This window comes from Sus scrofa, chromosome Y (assembly GCF_054392235.1).
Source record: "Sus scrofa isolate SSC_HxYL_T2T_F1_AM1 chromosome Y, Sscrofa_HxYL_maternal_Yorkshire_Landrace_v2.0, whole genome shotgun sequence".
NCBI lineage: Eukaryota > Metazoa > Chordata > Mammalia > Artiodactyla > Suidae > Sus > Sus scrofa.
In genome coordinates, this window is record NC_139402.1 from 46214306 (window position 1) to 46239887 (window position 25582).

Below are 25582 nucleotides of genomic sequence, written 5' to 3' on the forward strand. Positions count from 1 at the left end.
TGGGAGTCTTTCTTCCCCTGTTGGAAAAGACTGGAAGGGATAAGCTCACTGGTCCCTCTCAGATGTATCATAATCCAAAAGCAAGCCTGAGCCGTGGCTATTTCCTCAGCAGCCTGATGAGAATGGTGGGCATCAGAAGAATGCTGGAAAGGATACTTGTCATCCAATTGTCCAATACATCCAATGGATCCTCCTTTCATTTAGTATCAACATACCTCCAGATCATGAGCTCAGGCTGCCCGAGGTACCACAAATGGTGGGGGACGGTGAGAGCTTCCCACTTTGGGCCCATCACTCGCCTCTCTTCTCACAGAGAGTCCGTGGTGTCACAATGCTTGGTGGGCATCATGCCATTGCCGTGGCCACCATTGGGCCTGAACTTCTCAGATGGAAGGCAACTCCACCTCCTCTGTGCCCACCTGCTCTCTACAGAAGGATGGCTCTTCCCCTGAACGTGTGTCAGGCTCAACACGGTGGTTCCAGAACTGCTTCCCAGGAATACACAGTCTACAATCCCATTTGGAAAGAAAATATGGGATTGAAAAAGACCCACTGGCTCAAGATTGGGCAAGAGGGCGGAGGAGTAGCTGGACACGCTGACCACTTCATAGGAACTTCGGTCTCTAGGGTCCCATATTGGACGCAGAGAGCAACACACTTGAAACAACGTTCACATGAGTGCTCTCCCAAGAAACCGCTTCTCTGCAGCATTCCCTACCTGGTCCATGAGCTATTGTGGATTTGCTCGGGTGTGGATCTCTGGACTCGTTCTTAGCGGATATCGAATATGAACTCTGTGACTCTTCAGGTCTCAATGATTGGGCATCCAAACAATGGTCTGAGCATCCATGGCCAGTGGGCTGGCCAACCATAACACAGAGTACAAGATGTCTGTCAACCAAATCCAGTCTCTATGGAATAGACCTCCTCATTCTCTGGCCTCATGATTGTCAGGGACAGAGCCCACTCCCTTCCAGGTGGGACCTTTCAGTACCCTCAAATTGCAGGCATCATCCCAGGGCTCCTGGAAGATCAGACAATCGACCCACCTTTCCTTCCTTCTGATTGTAGACACAACAAACCCACTGGCACTGGCCCCAGGCACCACACTCCCAGGAAGCTCTCCATGAGAGGGAGGGCTTGTTCTTATCCACCTGTGGAAAAGGCACCTGAAATAGACCGGTTACCTCTCGGTTAAAAGGCCTCTGTTTGGAGGGCTCCCCTGTGGCTTAGGCTATGGAAATATTTATTCGGAAGTGTGGAGCTGAAAATGCCCCATGGGGAATGTCTTCGTCAAGGGTTACATCCAAGGCCTCATGCTTGGTGGAGAGCATTGGGGCATGGATTGCTTGTTTGTGCCCTGGGATGTCTTGTTTCAGATGGCCATGAAGCACAAATCTTCTTTCACATGTAGGAACTCCCTTGAGGTATTCTGCCCACTGATCCCCTGAAGATATCACATGTGCAGACACCAAGCCTCTAGAATCTACACTGAGCTTGGGAGCCTGAGGAGAGTGGTGGCTATGCGTCTACAGATGGAGATAAGAGTGTTCATCCAAGAGGACCAGCCCTCTGATGGATCCTCCTTTGCATCAACTTCGACATACCTCCAGAGCAAGAGCTCATGGTGTCCATCTTTGACCTCTCAAGGTTTGAGGGGGACACTTTCCCACATATGGCCCATCACACACCTCTTTTCTCACAGAGAGGTGGTTTGGTCACAAGGCTCCATGGGCATACTCTCAGTGCCATGGCCACTTCTGGCACTGCACCTTTCCGAAGGAAGGCAACTCCACACACTGGGGAACCCAATTTTCTCTATCATGATGGATCTCTGATAACATGTGGAGCACGTCAGGGTCAAGTGCTTTCTGAGTCCCTGCCTCACACGCATACACAGGACAGAATCTCTTTTGGAGAGAAAAGATGTCATTCCAAACACCCAAACCAAAGTCACCTGGACAATGAATTCAAGGAACGACTGAGGAAGAACAACCTATGAGCTGCCATTTCAATAGGAAGGGACTTTTCCGCTTAGGGAAAAGAGAGGGTGTCGTTTACCTTGACCCACACCTCGTGTCCTTTGAGAAGACATGGGTGCCCAGCAGGGAGGACTGCTTGCAACCGACATACTTCCAGAGACCAGCCAAGGAAGAGTGAAAATCTCATGCAAGAGTCCTGAGATAGCCTTTGTGTCTAATAGTCCCCGGAAACACAGACAAGGGCTTGGGAATGAAACTGCGCCCTGGAATGTGGCTTGGATGCAAATCACATCTCAATATCTCTCTCAGCTTCTTCCTCCTTCACATTCTCTCGAATCCTCCTCATCCAAGGTGATCTGTGCTGGTCCATGTTGTCAAATCTCAGCCAGGAAAGCGGTCAAATTCGTTAACCTAGATTTTCCATCAGTCTTCCAAACTCCTATCAAATGTAAAAGCAGTTTACCTGAAATAACTCCTCTCTTTGTATGGAGATATTCCACCTTACCCAGTGCACCTCTATCTTACCGTAGTCAGCCCTTCACACTGACAGATAACCATCCCATTTGCACTGTGTTCTACATGGCCACAAATTTGACTCTGAGATCAACATCTTTTCAACCACCTACACATAAGGGACCGAGTGAGAATTCACTTCTCTGCAGCACAGCCCATGTATTTGAAGTTGCTGGTGAGGTGGATCTCTCGACTCTTTCTAAGGGGAGTTGGGAAATGAAGTCTCTGCCTCTCCATGTCTCAGTGAATTGGCATCAAAGAAGGGGTCTGAGCACCCTTCAGCAGGGTCTGAATGACAATGCGACAGAGGTCAAGGATTCGGTCCCCTCAAACCAGTCTCCATTTGGGACAACCCTCCTCCTTCTCTAGACCCTCAATTGGCAGGCCAGAGGCCCGGCTCGTCCAAGAGGGAAACCTCAAGACCTGCCCAGGTAGCCCTCACCACACGGCTCACGGTAGATAACAAGAGAGACTCCTTAAATTCCACAACTGTGTACCCCACAAACAAGCCAGCAGTGGAACTACTCACCCCACTTCCATCCAGCACCCCAGTAGACAGGACGTAATCTTATCAACCTGTGAAATACCCACCAGACATATCCCAGCTTCATTCTTGGGAAATTTGTTACTGTGGATAGCTGGTGTGTGCTTTCATCTATTGACGTGTACGTTCAGAAGCAGGGAATGGTCCTTGCCCCCATTCAAGTATTTCCTCAGGTTGATATTGAGGGCCTCGTCCTTGGTTGAAGGCAGAGGGGCCTATTGTCATGGTTTGAGCTCTGGAGTGAGCTTTATCGTCCCGGTCATACTTGGGAGTCTTTCTTCCCCTGTTGGAAAAGACTGGAAGGGATAAGCTCACTGGTCCCTCTCAGATGTATCATAATCCAAAAGCAAGCCTGAGCCGTGGCTATTTCCTCAGCAGCCTGATGAGAATGGTGGGCATCAGAAGAATGCTGGAAAGGATACTTGTCATCCAATTGTCCAATACATCCAATGGATCCTCCTTTCATTTAGTATCAACATACCTCCAGATCATGAGCTCAGGCTGCCCGAGGTACCACAAATGGTGGGGGACGGTGAGAGCTTCCCACTTTGGGCCCATCACTCGCCTCTCTTCTCACAGAGAGTCCGTGGTGTCACAATGCTTGGTGGGCATCATGCCATTGCCGTGGCCACCATTGGGCCTGAACTTCTCAGATGGAAGGCAACTCCACCTCGTCTGTGCCCACCTGCTCTCTACAGAAGGATGGCACTTCCCCTGAACGTGTGTCAGGCTCAACACGGTGGTTCCAGAACTGCTTCCCAGGAATACACAGTCTACAATCCCATTTGGAAAGAAAATATGGGATTGAAAAAGACCCACTGGCTCAAGATTGGGCAAGAGGGCGGAGGAGTAGCTGGACACGCTGACCACTTCATAGGAACTTCGGTCTCTAGGGTCCCATATTGGACGCAGAGAGCAACACACTTGAAACAACGTTCACATGAGTGCTCTCCCAAGAAACCGCTTCTCTGCAGCATTCCCTACCTGGTCCATGAGCTATTGTGGATTTGCTCGGGTGTGGATCTCTGGACTCGTTCTTAGCGGATATCGAATATGAACTCTGTGACTCTTCAGGTCTCAATGATTGGGCATCCAAACAATGGTCTGAGCATCCATGGCCAGTGGGCTGGCCAACCATAACACAGAGTACAAGATGTCTGTCAACCAAATCCAGTCTCTATGGAATAGACCTCCTCATTCTCTGGCCTCATGATTGTCAGGGACAGAGCCCACTCCCTTCCAGGTGGGAACTTTCTGTACCCTCAAATTGCAGGCATCATCCCAGGGCTCCTGGAAGATCAAACAATCGACCCACCTTTCCTTCCTTCTGATTGTAGACACAACAAACCCACTGGCACTGGCCCCAGGCACCACACTCCCAGGAAGCTCTCCATGAGAGGGAGGGCTTGTTCTTATCCACCTGTGGAAAAGGCACCTGAAATAGACCGGTTACCTCTCGGTTAAAAGGCCTCTGTTTGGAGGGCTCCCCTGTGGCTTAGGCTATGGAAATATTTATTCGGAAGTGTGGAGCTGAAAATGCCCCATGGGGAATGTCTTCGTCAAGGGTTACATCCAAGGCCTCATGCTTGGTGGAGAGCATTGGGGCATGGATTGCTTGTTTGTGCCCTGGGATGTCTTGTTTCAGATGGCCATGAAGCACAAATCTTCTTTCACATGTAGGAACTCCCTTGAGGTATTCTGCCCACTGATCCCCTGAAGATATCACATGTGCAGACACCAAGTCTCTAGAATCTACACTGAGCTTGGGAGCCTGAGGAGAGTGGTGGCTATGCGTCTACAGATGGAGATAAGAGTGTTCATCCAAGAGGACCAGCCCTCTGATGGATCCTCCTTTGCATCAACTTCGACATACCTCCAGAGCAAGAGCTCATGGTGTCCATCTTTGACCTCTCAAGGTTTGAGGGGGACACTTTCCCACATATGGCCCATCACACACCTCTTTTCTCACAGAGAGGTGGTTTGATCACAAGGCTCCATGGGCATACTCTCAGTGCCATGGCCACTTCTGGCACTGCACCTTTCCGAAGGAAGGCAACTCCACACACTGGGGAACCCAATTTTCTCTATCATGATGGATCTCTGATAACATGTGGAGCACGTCAGGGTCAAGTTCTTTCTGAGTCCCTGCCTCACACGCATACACAGGACAGAATCTCTTTTGGAGAGAAAAGATGTCATTCCAAACACCCAAACCAAAGTCACCTGGACAATGAAATCAAGGAACGACTGAGGAAGAACAACCTATGAGCTGCCATTTCAATAGGAAGGGACTTTTCCGCTTAGGGAAAAGAGAGGGTGTCGTTTACCTTGACCCACACCTCGTGTCCTTTGAGAAGACATGGGTGCCCAGCAGGGAGGACTGCTTGCAACCGACATACTTCCAGAGACCAGCCAAGGAAGAGTGAAAATCTCATGCAAGAGTCCTGAGATAGCCTTTGTGTCTAATAGTCCCCGGAAACACAGACAAGGGCTTGGGAATGAAACTGCGCCCTGGAATGTGGCTTGGATGCAAATCACATCTCAATATCTCTCTCAGCTTCTTCCTCCTTCACATTCTCTCGAATCCTCCTCATCCAAGGTTATCTGTGCTGGTCCATGTTGTCAAATCTCAGCCAGGAAAGCGGTCAAATTCGTTAACCTAGATTTTCCATCAGTCTTCCAAACTCCTATCACATGTAAAAGCAGTTTACCTGAAATAACTCCTCTCTTTGTATGGAGATATTCCACCTTACCCAGTGCACCTCTATCTTACCGTAGTCAGCCCTTCACACTGACAGATAACCATCCCATTTGCACTGTGTTCTACATGGCCACAAATTTGACTCTGAGATCAACATCTTTTCAACCACCTACACATAAGGGACCGAGTGAGAATTCACTTCTCTGCAGCACAGCCCATGTATTTGAAGTTGCTGGTGAGGTGGATCTCTCGACTCTTTCTAAGGGGAGTTGGGAAATGAAGTCTCTGCCTCTCCATGTCTCAGTGAATTGGCATCGAAGAAGGGGTCTGAGCACCCTTCAGCAGGGTCTGAATGACAATGCGACAGAGGTCAAGGATTCGGTCCCCTCAAACCAGTCTCCATTTGGGACAATCCTCCTCCTTCTCTAGACCCTCAATTGGCAGGCCAGAGGCCCGGCTCGTCCAAGAGGGAAACCTCAAGACCTGCCCAGGTAGCCCTCACCACACGGCTCACGGTAGATAACAAGAGAGACTCCTTAAATTCCACAACTGTGTACCCCACAAACAAGCCAGCAGTGGAACTACTCACCCCACTTCCATCCAGCACCCCAGTAGACAGGACGTAATCTTATCAACCTGTGAAATACCCACCAGACATATCCCAGCTTCATTCTTGGGAAATTTGTTACTGTGGATAGCTGGTGTGTGCTTTCATCTATTGACGTGTACGTTCAGAAGCAGGGAATGGTCCTTGCCCCCATTCAAGTATTTCCTCAGGTTGATATTGAGGGCCTCGTCCTTGGTTGAAGGCAGAGGGGCCTATTGTCATGGTTTGAGCTCTGGAGTGAGCTTTATCGTCCCGGTCATACTTGGGAGTCTTTCTTCCCCTGTTGGAAAAGACTGGAAGGGATAAGCTCACTGGTCCCTCTCAGATGTATCATAATCCAAAAGCAAGCCTGAGCCGTGGCTATTTCCTCAGCAGCCTGATGAGAATGGTGGGCATCAGAAGAATGCTGGAAAGGATACTTGTCATCCAATTGTCCAATACATCCAATGGATCCTCCTTTCATTTAGTATCAACATACCTCCAGATCATGAGCTCAGGCTGCCCGAGGTACCACAAATGGTGGGGGACGGTGAGAGCTTCCCACTTTGGGCCCATCACTCGCCTCTCTTCTCACAGAGAGTCCGTGGTGTCACAATGCTTGGTGGGCATCATGCCATTGCTGTGGCCACCATTGGGCCTGAACTTCTCAGATGGAAGGCAACTCCACCTCCTCTGTGCCCACCTGCTCTCTACAGAAGGATGGCTCTTCCCCTGAACGTGTGTCAGGCTCAACACGGTGGTTCCAGAACTGCTTCCCAGGAATACACAGTCTACAATCCCATTTGGAAAGAAAATATGGGATTGAAAAAGACCCACTGGCTCAAGATTGGGCAAGAGGGCGGAGGAGTAGCTGGACACGCTGACCACTTCATAGGAACTTCGGTCTCTAGGGTCCCATATTGGACGCAGAGAGCAACACACTTGAAACAACGTTCACATGAGTGCTCTCCCAAGAAACCGCTTCTCTGCAGCATTCCCTACCTGGTCCATGAGCTATTGCGGATTTGCTCGGGTGTGGATCTCTGGACTCGTTCTTAGCGGATATCGAATATGAACTCTGTGACTCTTCAGGTCTCAATGATTGGGCATCCAAACAATGGTCTGAGCATCCATGGCCAGTGGGCTGGCCAACCATAACACAGAGTACAAGATGTCTGTCAACCAAATCCAGTCTCTATGGAATAGACCTCCTCATTCTCTGGCCTCATGATTGTCAGGGACAGAGCCCACTCCCTTCCAGGTGGGACCTTTCAGTACCCTCAAATTGCAGGCATCATCCCAGGGCTCCTGGAAGATCAGACAATCGACCCACCTTTCCTTCCTTCTGATTGTAGACACAACAAACCCACTGGCACTGGCCCCAGGCACCACACTCCCAGGAAGCTCTCCATGAGAGGGAGGGCTTGTTCTTATCCACCTGTGGAAAAGGCACCTGAAATAGACCGGTTACCTCTCGGTTAAAAGGCCTCTGTTTGGCGGGCTCCCCTGTGGCTTAGGCTATGGAAATATTTATTCGGAAGTGTGGAGCTGAAAAAGCCCCATGGGGAATGTCTTCGTCAAGGGTTACATCCAAGGCCTCATGCTTGGTGGAGAGCATTGGGGCATGGATTGCTTGTTTGTGCCCTGGGATGTCTTGTTTCAGATGGCCATGAAGCACAATTCTTCTTTCACATGTAGGAACTCCCTTGAGGTATTCTGCCCACTGATCCCCTGAAGATATCACATGTGCAGACACCAAGCCTCTAGAATCTACACTGAGCTTGGGAGCCTGAGGAGAGTGGTGGCTATGCGTCTACAGATGGAGATAAGAGTGTTCATCCAAGAGGACCAGCCCTCTGATGGATCCTCCTTTGCATCAACTTCGACATACCTCCAGAGCAAGAGCTCATGGTGTCCATCTTTGACCTCTCAAGGTTTGAGGGGGACACTTTCCCACATATGGCCCATCACACACCTCTTTTCTCACAGAGAGGTGGTTTGGTCACAAGGCTCCATGGGCATACTCTCAGTGCCATGGCCACTTCTGGCACTGCACCTTTCCGAAGGAAGGCAACTCCACACACTGGGGAACCCAATTTTCTCTATCATGATGGATCTCTGATAACATGTGGAGCACGTCAGGGTCAAGTTCTTTCTGAGTCCCTGCCTCACACGCATACACAGGACAGAATCTCTTTTGGAGAGAAAAGATGTCATTCCAAACACCCAAACCAAAGTCACCTGGACAATGAAATCAAGGAACGACTGAGGAAGAACAACCTATGAGCTGCCATTTCAATAGGAAGGGACTTTTCCGCTTAGGGAAAAGAGAGGGTGTCGTTTACCTTGACCCACACCTCGTGTCCTTTGAGAAGACATGGGTGCCCAGCAGGGAGGACTGCTTGCAACCGACATACTTCCAGAGACCAGCCAAGGAAGAGTGAAAATCTCATGCAAGAGTCCTGAGATAGCCTTTGTGTCTAATAGTCCCCGGAAACACAGACAAGGGCTTGGGAATGAAACTGCGCCCTGGAATGTGGCTTGGATGCAAATCACATCTCAATATCTCTCTCAGCTTCTTCCTCCTTCACATTCTCTCGAATCCTCCTCATCCAAGGTTATCTGTGCTGGTCCATGTTGTCAAATCTCAGCCAGGAAAGCGGTCAAATTCGTTAACCTAGATTTTCCATCAGTCTTCCAAACTCCTATCAAATGTAAAAGCAGTTTACCTGAAATAACTCCTCTCTTTGTATGGAGATATTCCACCTTACCCAGTGCACCTCTATCTTACCGTAGTCAGCCCTTCACACTGACAGATAACCATCCCATTTGCACTGTGTTCTACATGGCCACAAATTTGACTCTGAGATCAACATCTTTTCAACCACCTACACATAAGGGACCGAGTGAGAATTCACTTCTCTGCAGCACAGCCCATGTATTTGAAGTTGCTGGTGAGGTGGATCTCTCGACTCTTTCTAAGGGGAGTTGGGAAATGAAGTCTCTGCCTCTCCATGTCTCAGTGAATTGGCATCGAAGAAGGGGTCTGAGCACCCTTCAGCAGGGTCTGAATGACAATGCGACAGAGGTCAAGGATTCGGTCCCCTCAAACCAGTCTCCATTTGGGACAATCCTCCTCCTTCTCTAGACCCTCAATTGGCAGGCCAGAGGCCCGGCTCGTCCAAGAGGGAAACCTCAAGACCTGCCCAGGTAGCCCTCACCACACGGCTCACGGTAGATAACAAGAGAGACTCCTTAAATTCCACAACTGTGTACCCCACAAACAAGCCAGCAGTGGAACTACTCACCCCACTTCCATCCAGCACCCCAGTAGACAGGACGTAATCTTATCAACCTGTGAAATACCCACCAGACATATCCCAGCTTCATTCTTGGGAAATTTGTTACTGTGGATAGCTGGTGTGTGCTTTCATCTATTGACGTGTACGTTCAGAAGCAGGGAATGGACCTTGCCCCCATTCAAGTATTTCCTCAGGTTGATATTGAGGGCCTCGTCCTTGGTTGAAGGCAGAGGGGCCTATTGTCATGGTTTGAGCTCTGGAGTGAGCTTTATCGTCCCGGTCATACTTGGGAGTCTTTCTTCCCCTGTTGGAAAAGACTGGAAGGGATAAGCTCACTGGTCCCTCTCAGATGTATCATAATCCAAAAGCAAGCCTGAGCCGTGGCTATTTCCTCAGCAGCCTGATGAGAATGGTGGGCATCAGAAGAATGCTGGAAAGGATACTTGTCATCCAATTGTCCAATACATCCAATGGATCCTCCTTTCATTTAGTATCAACATACCTCCAGATCATGAGCTCAGGCTGCCCGAGGTACCACAAATGGTGGGGGACGGTGAGAGCTTCCCACTTTGGGCCCATCACTCGCCTCTCTTCTCACAGAGAGTCCGTGGTGTCACAATGCTTGGTGGGCATCATGCCATTGCTGTGGCCACCATTGGGCCTGAACTTCTCAGATGGAAGGCAACTCCACCTCCTCTGTGCCCACCTGCTCTCTACAGAAGGATGGCTCTTCCCCTGAACGTGTGTCAGGCTCAACACGGTGGTTCCAGAACTGCTTCCCAGGAATACACAGTCTACAATCCCATTTGGAAAGAAAATATGGGATTGAAAAAGACCCACTGGCTCAAGATTGGGCAAGAGGGCGGAGGAGTAGCTGGACACGCTGACCACTTCATAGGAACTTCGGTCTCTAGGGTCCCATATTGGACGCAGAGAGCAACACACTTGAAACAACGTTCACATGAGTGCTCTCCCAAGAAACCGCTTCTCTGCAGCATTCCCTACCTGGTCCATGAGCTATTGCGGATTTGCTCGGGTGTGAATCTCTGGACTCGTTCTTAGCGGATATCGAATATGAACTCTGTGACTCTTCAGGTCTCAATGATTGGGCATCCAAACAATGGTCTGAGCATCCATGGCCAGTGGGCTGGCCAACCATAACACAGAGTACAAGATGTCTGTCAACCAAATCCAGTCTCTATGGAATAGACCTCCTCATTCTCTGGCCTCATGATTGTCAGGGACAGAGCCCACTCCCTTCCAGGTGGGACCTTTCAGTACCCTCAAATTGCAGGCATCATCCCAGGGCTCCTGGAAGATCAGACAATCGACCCACCTTTCCTTCCTTCTGATTGTAGACACAACAAACCCACTGGCACTGGCCCCAGGCACCACACTCCCAGGAAGCTCTCCATGAGAGGGAGGGCTTGTTCTTATCCACCTGTGGAAAAGGCACCTGAAATAGACCGGTTACCTCTCGGTTAAAAGGCCTCTGTTTGGAGGGCTCCCCTGTGGCTTAGGCTATGGAAATATTTATTCGGAAGTGTGGAGCTGAAAATGCCCCATGGGGAATGTCTTCGTCAAGGGTTACATCCAAGGCCTCATGCTTGGTGGAGAGCATTGGGGCATGGATTGCTTGTTTGTGCCCTGGGATGTCTTGTTTCAGATGGCCATGAAGCACAATTCTTCTTTCACATGTAGGAACTCCCTTGAGGTATTCTGCCCACTGATCCCCTGAAGATATCACATGTGCAGACACCAAGCCTCTAGAATCTACACTGAGCTTGGGAGCCTGAGGAGAGTGGTGGCTATGCGTCTACAGATGGAGATAAGAGTGTTCATCCAAGAGGACCAGCCCTCTGATGGATCCTCCTTTGCATCAACTTCGACATACCTCCAGAGCAAGAGCTCATGGTGTCCATCTTTGACCTCTCAAGGTGTGAGGGGGACACTTTCCCACATATGGCCCATCACACACCTCTTTTCTCACAGAGAGGTGGTTTGGTCACAAGGCTCCATGGGCATACTCTCAGTGCCATGGCCACTTCTGGCACTGCACCTTTCCGAAGGAAGGCAACTCCACACACTGGGGAACCCAATTTTCTCTATCATGATGGATCTCTGATAACATGTGGAGCACGTCAGGGTCAAGTGCTTTCTGAGTCCCTGCCTCACACGAATACACAGGACAGAATCTCTTTTGGAGAGAAAAGATGTCATTCCAAACACCCAAACCAAAGTCACCTGGACAATGAAATCAAGGAACGACTGAGGAAGAACAACCTATGAGCTGCCATTTCAATAGGAAGGGTCTTTTCCGCTTAGGGAAAAGAGAGGGTGTCGTTTACCTTGACCCACACCTCGTGTCCTTTGAGAAGACATGGGTGCCCAGCAGGGAGGACTGCTTGCAACCGACATACTTCCAGAGACCAGCCAAGGAAGAGTGAAAATCTCATGCAAGAGTCCTGAGATAGCCTTTGTGTCTAATAGTCCCCGGAAACACAGACAAGGGCTTGGGAATGAAACTGCGCCCTGGAATGTGGCTTGGATGCAAATCACATCTCAATATCTCTCTCAGCTTCTTCCTCCTTCACATTCTCTCGAATCCTCCTCATCCAAGGTTATCTGTGCTGGTCCATGTTGTCAAATCTCAGCCAGGAAAGCGGTCAAATTCGTTAACCTAGATTTTCCATCAGTCTTCCAAACTCCTATCACATGTAAAAGCAGTTTACCTGAAATAACTCCTCTCTTTGTATGGAGATATTCCACCTTACCCAGTGCACCTCTATCTTACCGTAGTCAGCCCTTCACACTGACAGATAACCATCCCATTTGCACTGTGTTCTACATGGCCACAAATTTGACTCTGAGATCAACATCTTTTCAACCACCTACACATAAGGGACCGAGTGAGAATTCACTTCTCTGCAGCACAGCCCATGTATTTGAAGTTGCTGGTGAGGTGGATCTCTCGACTCTTTCTAAGGGGAGTTGGGAAATGAAGTCTCTGCCTCTCCATGTCTCAGTGAATTGGCATCAAAGAAGGGGTCTGAGCACCCTTCAGCAGGGTCTGAATGACAATGCGACAGAGGTCAAGGATTCGGTCCCCTCAAACCAGTCTCCATTTGGGACAACCCTCCTCCTTCTCTAGACCCTCAATTGGCAGGCCAGAGGCCCGGCTCGTCCAAGAGGGAAACCTCAAGACCTGCCCAGGTAGCCCTCACCACACGGCTCACGGTAGATAACAAGAGAGACTCCTTAAATTCCACAACTGTGTACCCCACAAACAAGCCAGCAGTGGAACTACTCACCCCACTTCCATCCAGCACCCCAGTAGACAGGACGTAATCTTATCAACCTGTGAAATACCCACCAGACATATCCCAGCTTCATTCTTGGGAAATTTGTTACTGTGGATAGCTGGTGTGTGCTTTCATCTATTGACGTGTACGTTCAGAAGCAGGGAATGGTCCTTGCCCCCATTCAAGTATTTCCTCAGGTTGATATTGAGGGCCTCGTCCTTGGTTGAAGGCAGAGGGGCCTATTGTCATGGTTTGAGCTCTGGAGTGAGCTTTATCGTCCCGGTCATACTTGGGAGTCTTTCTTCCCCTGTTGGAAAAGACTGGAAGGGATAAGCTCACTGGTCCCTCTCAGATGTATCATAATCCAAAAGCAAGCCTGAGCCGTGGCTATTTCCTCAGCAGCCTGATGAGAATGGTGGGCATCAGAAGAATGCTGGAAAGGATACTTGTCATCCAATTGTCCAATACATCCAATGGATCCTCCTTTCATTTAGTATCAACATACCTCCAGATCATGAGCTCAGGCTGCCCGAGGTACCACAAATGGTGGGGGACGGTGAGAGCTTCCCACTTTGGGCCCATCACTCGCCTCTCTTCTCACAGAGAGTCCGTGGTGTCACAATGCTTGGTGGGCATCATGCCATTGCCGTGGCCACCATTGGGCCTGAACTTCTCAGATGGAAGGCAACTCCACCTCCTCTGTGCCCACCTGCTCTCTACAGAAGGATGGCTCTTCCCCTGAACGTGTGTCAGGCTCAACACGGTGGTTCCAGAACTGCTTCCCAGGAATACACAGTCTACAATCCCATTTGGAAAGAAAATATGTGATTGAAAAAGACCCACTGGCTCAAGATTGGGCAAGAGGGCGGAGGAGTAGCTGGACACGCTGACCACTTCATAGGAACTTCGGTCTCTAGGGTCCCATATTGGACGCAGAGAGCAACACACTTGAAACAACGTTCACATGAGTGCTCTCCCAAGAAACCGCTTCTCTGCAGCATTCCCTACCTGGTCCATGAGCTATTGTGGATATGCTCGGGTGTGGATCTCTGGACTCGTTCTTAGCGGATATCGAATATGAACTCTGTGACTCTTCAGGTCTCAATGATTGGGCATCCAAACAATGGTCTGAGCATCCATGGCCAGTGGGCTGGCCAACCATAACACAGAGTACAAGATGTCTGTCAACCAAATCCAGTCTCTATGGAATAGACCTCCTCATTCTCTGGCCTCATGATTGTCAGGGACAGAGCCCACTCCCTTCCAGGTGGGACCTTTCAGTACCCTCAAATTGCAGGCATCATCCCAGGGCTCCTGGAAGATCAGACAATCGACCCACCTTTCCTTCCTTCTGATTGTAGACACAACAAACCCACTGGCACTGGCCCCAGGCACCACACTCCCAGGAAGCTCTCCATGAGAGGGAGGGCTTGTTCTTATCCACCTGTGGAAAAGGCACCTGAAATAGACCGGTTACCTCTCGGTTAAAAGGCCTCTGTTTGGCGGGCTCCCCTGTGGCTTAGGCTATGGAAATATTTATTCGGAAGTGTGGAGCTGAAAAAGCCCCATGGGGATTGTCTTCGTCAAGGGTTACATCCAAGGCCTCATGCTTGGTGGAGAGCATTGGGGCATGGATTGCTTGTTTGTGCCCTGGGATGTCTTGTTTCAGATGGCCATGAAGCACAAATCTTCTTTCACATGTAGGAACTCCCTTGAGGTATTCTGCCCACTGATCCCCTGAAGATATCACATGTGCAGACACCAAGCCTCTAGAATCTACACTGAGCTTGGGAGCCTGAGGAGAGTGGTGGCTATGCGTCTACAGATGGAGATAAGAGTGTTCATCCTAGAGGACCACCCCTCTGATGGGTCCTCCTTTGCATCAACTTCGACATACCTCCAGAGCAAGAGCTCATGGTGTCCATCTTTGACCTCTCAAGGTTTGAGGGGGACACTTTCCCACATATGGCCCATCACACACCTCTTTTCTCACAGAGAGGTGGTTTGGTCACAAGGCTCCATGGGCATACTCTCAGTGCCATGGCCACTTCTGGCACTGCACCTTTCCGAAGGAAGGCAACTCCACACACTGGGGAACCCAATTTTCTCTATCATGATGGATCTCTGATAACATGTGGAGCACGTCAGGGTCAAGTGCTTTCTGAGTCCCTGCCTCACACGCATACACAGGACAGAATCTCTTTTGGAGAGAAAAGATGTCATTCCAAACACCCAAACCAAAGTCACCTGGACAATGAAATCAAGGAACGACTGAGGAAGAACAACCTATGAGCTGCCATTTCAATAGGAAGGGTCTTTTCCGCTTAGGGAAAAGAGAGGGTGTCGTTTACCTTGACCCACACCTCGTGTCCTTTGAGAAGACATGGGTGCCCAGCAGGGAGGACTGCTTGCAACCGACATACTTCCAGAGACCAGCCAAGGAAGAGTGAAAATCTCATGCAAGAGTCCTGAGATAGCCTTTGTGTCTAATAGTCCCCGGAAACACAGACAAGGGCTTGGGAATGAAACTGCGCCCTGGAATGTGGCTTGGATGCAAATCACATCTCAATATCTCTCTCAGCTTCTTCCTCCTTCACATTCTCTCGAATCCTCCTCATCCAAGGTGATCTGTGCTGGTCCATGTTGTCAAATCTCAGCCAGGAAAGCGGTCAAATTCGTTAACCTAGATTTTCCATCAGTCTTCCAAACTCCTATCAAATGTAAAAGCAGTTTACCTGAAATAACTCCTCTCTTTGTATGGAGATATTCCACCTTACCCAGTGCACCTCTATCTTACCGTAGTCAGCCCTTCACACTGACAGATAACCATCCCATTTGCACTGTGTTCTACATGGCCACAAATTTGACTCTGAGATCAACATCTTTTCAACCACCTACACATAAGGGACCGAGTGAGAATTCACTTCTCTGCAGCACAGCCCATGTATTTGAAGTTGCTGGTGAGGTGGATCTCTCGACTCTTTCTAAGGGGAGTTGGGAAATGAAGTCTCTGCCTCTCCATGTCTCAGTGAATTGGCATCGAAGAAGGGGTCTGAGCACCCTTCAGCAGGGTCTGAATGACAATGCGACAGAGGTCAAGGATTCGGTCCCCTCAAACCAGTCTCCATTTGGGACAATCCTCCTCCTTCTCTAGACCCTCAATTGGCAGGCCAGAGGCCCGGCTCGTCCAAGAGGGAAACCTCAAGACCTGCCCAGGTAGCCCTCACCACACGGCTCACGGTAGATAACGAGAGACTCCTTAAATTCCACAACTGTGTACCCCACAAACAAGCCAGCAGTGGAACTACTCACCCCACTTCCATCCAGCACCCCAGTAGACAGGACGTAATCTTATCAACCTGTGAAATACCCACCAGACATATCCCAGCTTCATTCTTGGGAAATTTGTTACTGTGGATAGCTGGTGTGTGCTTTCATCTATTGACGTGTACGTTCAGAAGCAGGGAATGGTCCTTGCCCCCATTCAAGTATTTCCTCAGGTTGATATTGAGGGCCTCGTCCTTGGTTGAAGGCAGAGGGGCCTATTGTCATGGTTTGAGCTCTGGAGTGAGCTTTATCGTCCCGGTCATACTTGGGAGTCTTTCTTCCCCTGTTGGAAAAGACTGGAAGGGATAAGCTCACTGGTCCCTCTCAGATGTATCATAATCCAAAAGCAAGCCTGAGCCGTGGCTATTTCCTCAGCAGCCTGATGAGAATGGTGGGCATCAGAAGAATGCTGGAAAGGATACTTGTCATCCAATTGTCCAATACATCCAATGGATCCTCCTTTCATTTAGTATCAACATACCTCCAGATCATGAGCTCAGGCTGCCCGAGGTACCACAAATGGTGGGGGACGGTGAGAGCTTCCCACTTTGGGCCCATCACTCGCCTCTCTTCTCACAGAGAGTCCGTGGTGTCACAATGCTTGGTGGGCATCATGCCATTGCCGTGGCCACCATTGGGCCTGAACTTCTCAGATGGAAGGCAACTCCACCTCCTCTGTGCCCACCTGCTCTCTACAGAAGGATGGCTCTTCCCCTGAACGTGTGTCAGGCTCAACACGGTGGTTCCAGAACTGCTTCCCAGGAATACACAGTCTACAATCCCATTTGGAAAGAAAATATGTGATTGAAAAAGACCCACTGGCTCAAGATTGGGCAAGAGGGCGGAGGAGTAGCTGGACACGCTGACCACTTCATAGGAACTTCGGTCTCTAGGGTCCCATATTGGACGCAGAGAGCAACACACTTGAAACAACGTTCACAGGAGTGCTCTCCCCAGAAACCGCTTCTCTGCAGCATTCCCTACCTGGTCCATGAGCTATTGTGGATATGCTCGGGTGTGGATCTCTGGACTCGTTCTTAGCGGATATCGAATATGAACTCTGTGACTCTTCAGGTCTCAATGATTGGGCATCCAAACAATGGTCTGAGCATCCATGGCCAGTGGGCTGGCCAACCATAACACAGAGTACAAGATGTCTGTCAACCAAATCCAGTCTCTATGGAATAGACCTCCTCATTCTCTGGCCTCATGATTGTCAGGGACAGAGCCCACTCCCTTCCAGGTGGGACCTTTCAGTACCCTCAAATTGCAGGCATCATCCCAGGGCTCCTGGAAGATCAGACAATCGACCCACCTTTCCTTCCTTCTGATTGTAGACACAACAAACCCACTGGCACTGGCCCCAGGCACCACACTCCCAGGAAGCTCTCCATGAGAGGGAGGGCTTGTTCTTATCCACCTGTGGAAAAGGCACCTGAAATAGACCGGTTACCTCTCGGTTAAAAGGCCTCTGTTTGGAGGGCTCCCCTGTGGCTTAGGCTATGGAAATATTTATTCGGAAGTGTGGAGCTGAAAATGCCCCATGGGGAATGTCTTCGTCAAGGGTTACATCCAAGGCCTCATGCTTGGTGGAGAGCATTGGGGCATGGATTGCTTGTTTGTGCCCTGGGATGTCTTGTTTCAGATGGCCATGAAGCACAATTCTTCTTTCACATGTAGGAACTCCCTTGAGGTATTCTGCCCACTGATCCCCTGAAGATATCACATGTGCAGACACCAAGCCTCTAGAATCTACACTGAGCTTGGGAGCCTGAGGAGAGTGGTGGCTATGCGTCTACAGATGGAGATAAGAGTGTTCATCCAAGAGGACCAGCCCTCTGATGGATCCTCCTTTGCATCAACTTCGACATACCTCCAGAGCAAGAGCTCATGGTGTCCATCTTTGACCTCTCAAGGTGTGAGGGGGACACTTTCCCACATATGGCCCATCACACACCTCTTTTCTCACAGAGAGGTGGTTTGGTCACAAGGCTCCATGGGCATACTCTCAGTGCCATGGCCACTTCTGGCACTGCACCTTTCCGAAGGAAGGCAACTCCACACACTGGGGAACCCAATTTTCTCTATCATGATGGATCTCTGATAACATGTGGAGCACGTCAGGGTCAAGTGCTTTCTGAGTCCCTGCCTCACACGAATACACAGGACAGAATCTCTTTTGGAGAGAAAAGATGTCATTCCAAACACCCAAACCAAAGTCACCTGGACAATGAAATCAAGGAACGACTGAGGAAGAACAACCTATGAGCTGCCATTTCAATAGGAAGGGTCTTTTCCGCTTAGGGAAAAGAGAGGGTGTCGTTTACCTTGACCCACACCTCGTGTCCTTTGAGAAGACATGGGTGCCCAGCAGGGAGGACTGCTTGCAACCGACATACTTCCAGAGACCAGCCAAGGAAGAGTGAAAATCTCATGCAAGAGTCCTGAGATAGCCTTTGTGTCTAATAGTCCCCGGAAACACAGACAAGGGCTTGGGAATGAAACTGCGCCCTGGAATGTGGCTTGGATGCAAATCACATCTCAATATCTCTCTCAGCTTCTTCCTCCTTCACATTCTCTCGAATCCTCCTCATCCAAGGTGATCTGTGCTGGTCCATGTTGTCAAATCTCAGCCAGGAAAGCGGTCAAATTCGTTAACCTAGATTTTCCATCAGTCTTCCAAACTCCTATCACATGTAAAAGCAGTTTACCTGAAATAACTCCTCTCTTTGTATGGAGATATTCCACCTTACCCAGTGCACCTCTATCTTACCGTAGTCAGCCCTTCACACTGACAGATAACCATCCCATTTGCACTGTGTTCTACATGGCCACAAATTTGACTCTGAGATCAACATCTTTTCAACCACCTACACATAAGGGACCGAGTGAGAATTCACTTCTCTGCAGCACAGCCCATGTATTTGAAGTTGCTGGTGAGGTGGATCTCTCGACTCTTTCTAAGGGGAGTTGGGAAATGAAGTCTCTGCCTCTCCATGTCTCAGTGAATTGGCATCAAAGAAGGGGTCTGAGCACCCTTCAGCAGGGTCTGAATGACAATGCGACAGAGGTCAAGGATTCGGTCCCCTCAAACCAGTCTCCATTTGGGACAACCCTCCTCCTTCTCTAGACCCTCAATTGGCAGGCCAGAGGCCCGGCTCGTCCAAGAGGGAAACCTCAAGACCTGCCCAGGTAGCCCTCACCACACGGCTCACGGTAGATAACAAGAGAGACTCCTTAAATTCCACAACTGTGTACCCCACAAACAAGCCAGCAGTGGAACTACTCACCCCACTTCCATCCAGCACCCCAGTAGACAGGACGTAATCTTATCAACCTGTGAAATACCCACCAGACATATCCCAGCTTCATTCTTGGGAAATTTGTTACTGTGGATAGCTGGTGTGTGCTTTCATCTATTGACGTGTACGTTCAGAAGCAGGGAATGGTCCTTGCCCCCATTCAAGTATTTCCTCAGGTTGATATTGAGGGCCTCGTCCTTGGTTGAAGGCAGAGGGGCCTATTGTCATGGTTTGAGCTCTGGAGTGAGCTTTATCGTCCCGGTCATACTTGGGAGTCTTTCTTCCCCTGTTGGAAAAGACTGGAAGGGATAAGCTCACTGGTCCCTCTCAGATGTATCATAATCCAAAAGCAAGCCTGAGCCGTGGCTATTTCCTCAGCAGCCTGATGAGAATGGTGGGCATCAGAAGAATGCTGGAAAGGATACTTGTCATCCAATTGTCCAATACATCCAATGGATCCTCCTTTCATTTAGTATCAACATACCTCCAGATCATGAGCTCAGGCTGCCCGAGGTACCACAAATGGTGGGGGACGGTGAGAGCTTCCCACTTTGGGCCCATCACTCGCCTCTCTTCTCACAGAGAGTCCGTGGTGTCACAATGCTTGGTGGGCATCATGCCATTGCCGTGGCCACCATTGGGCCTGAACTTCTCAGATGGAAGGCAACTCCACCTCCTCTGTGCCCACCTGCTCTCTACAGAAGGATGGCTCTTCCCCTGAACGTGTGTCAGGCTCAACACGGTGGTTCCAGAACTGCTTCCCAGGAATACACAGTCTACAATCCCATTTGGAAAGAAAATATGTGATTGAAAAAGACCCACTGGCTCAAGATTGGGCAAGAGGGCGGAGGAGTAGCTGGACACGCTGACCACTTCATAGGAACTTCGGTCTCTAGGGTCCCATATTGGACGCAGAGAGCAACACACTTGAAACAACGTTCACATGAGTGCTCTCCCAAGAAACCGCTTCTCTGCAGCATTCCCTACCTGGTCCATGAGCTATTGTGGATATGCTCGGGTGTGGATCTCTGGACTCGTTCTTAGCGGATATCGAATATGAACTCTGTGACTCTTCAGGTCTCAATGATTGGGCATCCAAACAATGGTCTGAGCATCCATGGCCAGTGGGCTGGCCAACCATAACACAGAGTACAAGATGTCTGTCAACCAAATCCAGTCTCTATGGAATAGACCTCCTCATTCTCTGGCCTCATGATTGTCAGGGACAGAGCCCACTCCCTTCCAGGTGGGACCTTTCAGTACCCTCAAATTGCAGGCATCATCCCAGGGCTCCTGGAAGATCAGACAATCGACCCACCTTTCCTTCCTTCTGATTGTAGACACAACAAACCCACTGGCACTGGCCCCAGGCACCACACTCCCAGGAAGCTCTCCATGAGAGGGAGGGCTTGTTCTTATCCACCTGTGGAAAAGGCACCTGAAATAGACCGGTTACCTCTCGGTTAAAAGGCCTCTGTTTGGCGGGCTCCCCTGTGGCTTAGGCTATGGAAATATTTATTCGGAAGTGTGGAGCTGAAAAAGCCCCATGGGGATTGTCTTCGTCAAGGGTTACATCCAAGGCCTCATGCTTGGTGGAGAGCATTGGGGCATGGATTGCTTGTTTGTGCCCTGGGATGTCTTGTTTCAGATGGCCATGAAGCACAAATCTTCTTTCACATGTAGGAACTCCCTTGAGGTATTCTGCCCACTGATCCCCTGAAGATATCACATGTGCAGACACCAAGCCTCTAGAATCTACACTGAGCTTGGGAGCCTGAGGAGAGTGGTGGCTATGCGTCTACAGATGGAGATAAGAGTGTTCATCCTAGAGGACCACCCCTCTGATGGGTCCTCCTTTGCATCAACTTCGACATACCTCCAGAGCAAGAGCTCATGGTGTCCATCTTTGACCTCTCAAGGTTTGAGGGGGACACTTTCCCACATATGGCCCATCACACACCTCTTTTCTCACAGAGAGGTGGTTTGGTCACAAGGCTCCATGGGCATACTCTCAGTGCCATGGCCACTTCTGGCACTGCACCTTTCCGAAGGAAGGCAACTCCACACACTGGGGAACCCAATTTTCTCTATCATGATGGATCTCTGATAACATGTGGAGCACGTCAGGGTCAAGTGCTTTCTGAGTCCCTGCCTCACACGCATACACAGGACAGAATCTCTTTTGGAGAGAAAAGATGTCATTCCAAACACCCAAACCAAAGTCACCTGGACAATGAAATCAAGGAACGACTGAGGAAGAACAACCTATGAGCTGCCATTTCAATAGGAAGGGTCTTTTCCGCTTAGGGAAAAGAGAGGGTGTCGTTTACCTTGACCCACACCTCGTGTCCTTTGAGAAGACATGGGTGCCCAGCAGGGAGGACTGCTTGCAACCGACATACTTCCAGAGACCAGCCAAGGAAGAGTGAAAATCTCATGCAAGAGTCCTGAGATAGCCTTTGTGTCTAATAGTCCCCGGAAACACAGACAAGGGCTTGGGAATGAAACTGCGCCCTGGAATGTGGCTTGGATGCAAATCACATCTCAATATCTCTCTCAGCTTCTTCCTCCTTCACATTCTCTCGAATCCTCCTCATCCAAGGTGATCTGTGCTGGTCCATGTTGTCAAATCTCAGCCAGGAAAGCGGTCAAATTCGTTAACCTAGATTTTCCATCAGTCTTCCAAACTCCTATCAAATGTAAAAGCAGTTTACCTGAAATAACTCCTCTCTTTGTATGGAGATATTCCACCTTACCCAGTGCACCTCTATCTTACCGTAGTCAGCCCTTCACACTGACAGATAACCATCCCATTTGCACTGTGTTCTACATGGCCACAAATTTGACTCTGAGATCAACATCTTTTCAACCACCTACACATAAGGGACCGAGTGAGAATTCACTTCTCTGCAGCACAGCCCATGTATTTGAAGTTGCTGGTGAGGTGGATCTCTCGACTCTTTCTAAGGGGAGTTGGGAAATGAAGTCTCTGCCTCTCCATGTCTCAGTGAATTGGCATCGAAGAAGGGGTCTGAGCACCCTTCAGCAGGGTCTGAATGACAATGCGACAGAGGTCAAGGATTCGGTCCCCTCAAACCAGTCTCCATTTGGGACAATCCTCCTCCTTCTCTAGACCCTCAATTGGCAGGCCAGAGGCCCGGCTCGTCCAAGAGGGAAACCTCAAGACCTGCCCAGGTAGCCCTCACCACACGGCTCACGGTAGATAACGAGAGACTCCTTAAATTCCACAACTGTGTACCCCACAAACAAGCCAGCAGTGGAACTACTCACCCCACTTCCATCCAGCACCCCAGTAGACAGGACGTAATCTTATCAACCTGTGAAATACCCACCAGACATATCCCAGCTTCATTCTTGGGAAATTTGTTACTGTGGATAGCTGGTGTGTGCTTTCATCTATTGACGTGTACGTTCAGAAGCAGGGAATGGTCCTTGCCCCCATTCAAGTATTTCCTCAGGTTGATATTGAGGGCCTCGTCCTTGGTTGAAGGCAGAGGGGCCTATTGTCATGGTTTGAGCTCTGGAGTGAGCTTTATCGTCCCGGTCATACTTGGGAGTCTTTCTTCCCCTGTTGGAAAAGACTGGAAGGGATAAGCTCACTGGTCCCTCTCAGATGTATCATAATCCAAAAGCAAGCCTGAGCCGTGGCTATTTCCTCAGCAGCCTGATGAGAATGGTGGGCATCAGAAGAATGCTGGAAAGGATACTTGTCATCCAATTGTCCAATACATCCAATGGATCCTCCTTTCATTTAGTATCAACATACCTCCAGATCATGAGCTCAGGCTGCCCGAGGTACCACAAATGGTGGGGGACGGTGAGAGCTTCCCACTTTGGGCCCATCACTCGCCTCTCTTCTCACAGAGAGTCCGTGGTGTCACAATGCTTGGTGGGCATCATGCCATTGCCGTGGCCACCATTGGGCCTGAACTTCTCAGATGGAAGGCAACTCCACCTCCTCTGTGCCCACCTGCTCTCTACAGAAGGATGGCTCTTCCCCTGAACGTGTGTCAGGCTCAACACGGTGGTTCCAGAACTGCTTCCCAGGAATACACAGTCTACAATCCCATTTGGAAAGAAAATATGTGATTGAAAAAGACCCACTGGCTCAAGATTGGGCAAGAGGGCGGAGGAGTAGCTGGACACGCTGACCACTTCATAGGTACTTCGGTCTCTAGGGTCCCATATTGGACGCAGAGAGCAACACACTTGAAACAACGTTCACAGGAGTGCTCTCCCCAGAAACCGCTTCTCTGCAGCATTCCCTACCTGGTCCATGAGCTATTGTGGATATGCTCGGGTGTGGATCTCTGGACTCGTTCTTAGCGGATATCGAATATGAACTCTGTGACTCTTCAGGTCTCAATGATTGGGCATCCAAACAATGGTCTGAGCATCCATGGCCAGTGGGCTGGCCAACCATAACACAGAGTACAAGATGTCTGTCAACCAAATCCAGTCTCTATGGAATAGACCTCCTCATTCTCTGGCCTCATGATTGTCAGGGACAGAGCCCACTCCCTTCCAGGTGGGACCTTTCAGTACCCTCAAATTGCAGGCATCATCCCAGGGCTCCTGGAAGATCAGACAATCGACCCACCTTTCCTTCCTTCTGATTGTAGACACAACAAACCCACTGGCACTGGCCCCAGGCACCACACTCCCAGGAAGCTCTCCATGAGAGGGAGGGCTTGTTCTTATCCACCTGTGGAAAAGGCACCTGAAATAGACCGGTTACCTCTCGGTTAAAAGGCCTCTGTTTGGAGGGCTCCCCTGTGGCTTAGGCTATGGAAATATTTATTCGGAAGTGTGGAGCTGAAAATGCCCCATGGGGAATGTCTTCGTCAAGGGTTACATCCAAGGCCTCATGCTTGGTGGAGAGCATTGGGGCATGGATTGCTTGTTTGTGCCCTGGGATGTCTTGTTTCAGATGGCCATGAAGCACAAATCTTCTTTCACATGTAGGAACTCCCTTGAGGTATTCTGCCCACTGATCCCCTGAAGATATCACATGTGCAGACACCAAGCCTCTAGAATCTACACTGAGCTTGGGAGCCTGAGGAGAGTGGTGGCTATGCGTCTACAGATGGAGATAAGAGTGTTCATCCAAGAGGACCAGCCCTCTGATGGATCCTCCTTTGCATCAACTTCGACATACCTCCAGAGCAAGAGCTCATGGTGTCCATCTTTGACCTCTCAAGGTTTGAGGGGGACACTTTCCCACATATGGCCCATCACACACCTCTTTTCTCACAGAGAGGTGGTTTGGTCACAAGGCTCCATGGGCATACTCTCAGTGCCATGGCCACTTCTGGCACTGCACCTTTCCGAAGGAAGGCAACTCCACACACTGGGGAACACAATTTTCTCTATCATGATGGATATCTGATAACATGTGGAGCACGTGAGGGTCAAGTGCTTTCTGAGTCCCTGCCTCACACGCATACACAGGACAGAATCTCTTTTGGAGAGAAAAGATGTCATTCCAAACACCCAAACCAAAGTCACCTGGACAATGAATTCAAGGAACGACTGAGGAAGAACAACCTATGAGCCGCCATTTCAATAGGAAGGGACTTTTCCGCTTAGGGAAAAGAGAGGGTGTCGTTTACCTTGACCCACACCTCGTGTCCTTTGAGAAGACATGGGTGCCCAGCAGGGAGGACTGCTTGCAACCGACATACTTCCAGAGACCAGCCAAGGAAGAGTGAAAATCTCATGCAAGAGTCCTGAGATAGCCTTTGTGTCTAATAGTCCCCGGAAACACAGACAAGGGCTTGGGAATGAAACTGCGCCCTGGAATGTGGCTTGGATGCAAATCACATCTCAATATCTCTCTCAGCTTCTTCCTCCTTCACATTCTCTCGAATCCTCCTCATCCAAGGTGATCTGTGCTGGTCCATGTTGTCAAATCTCAGCCAGGAAAGCGGTCAAATTCGTTAACCTAGATTTTCCATCAGTCTTCCAAACTCCTATCAAATGTAAAAGCAGTTTACCTGAAA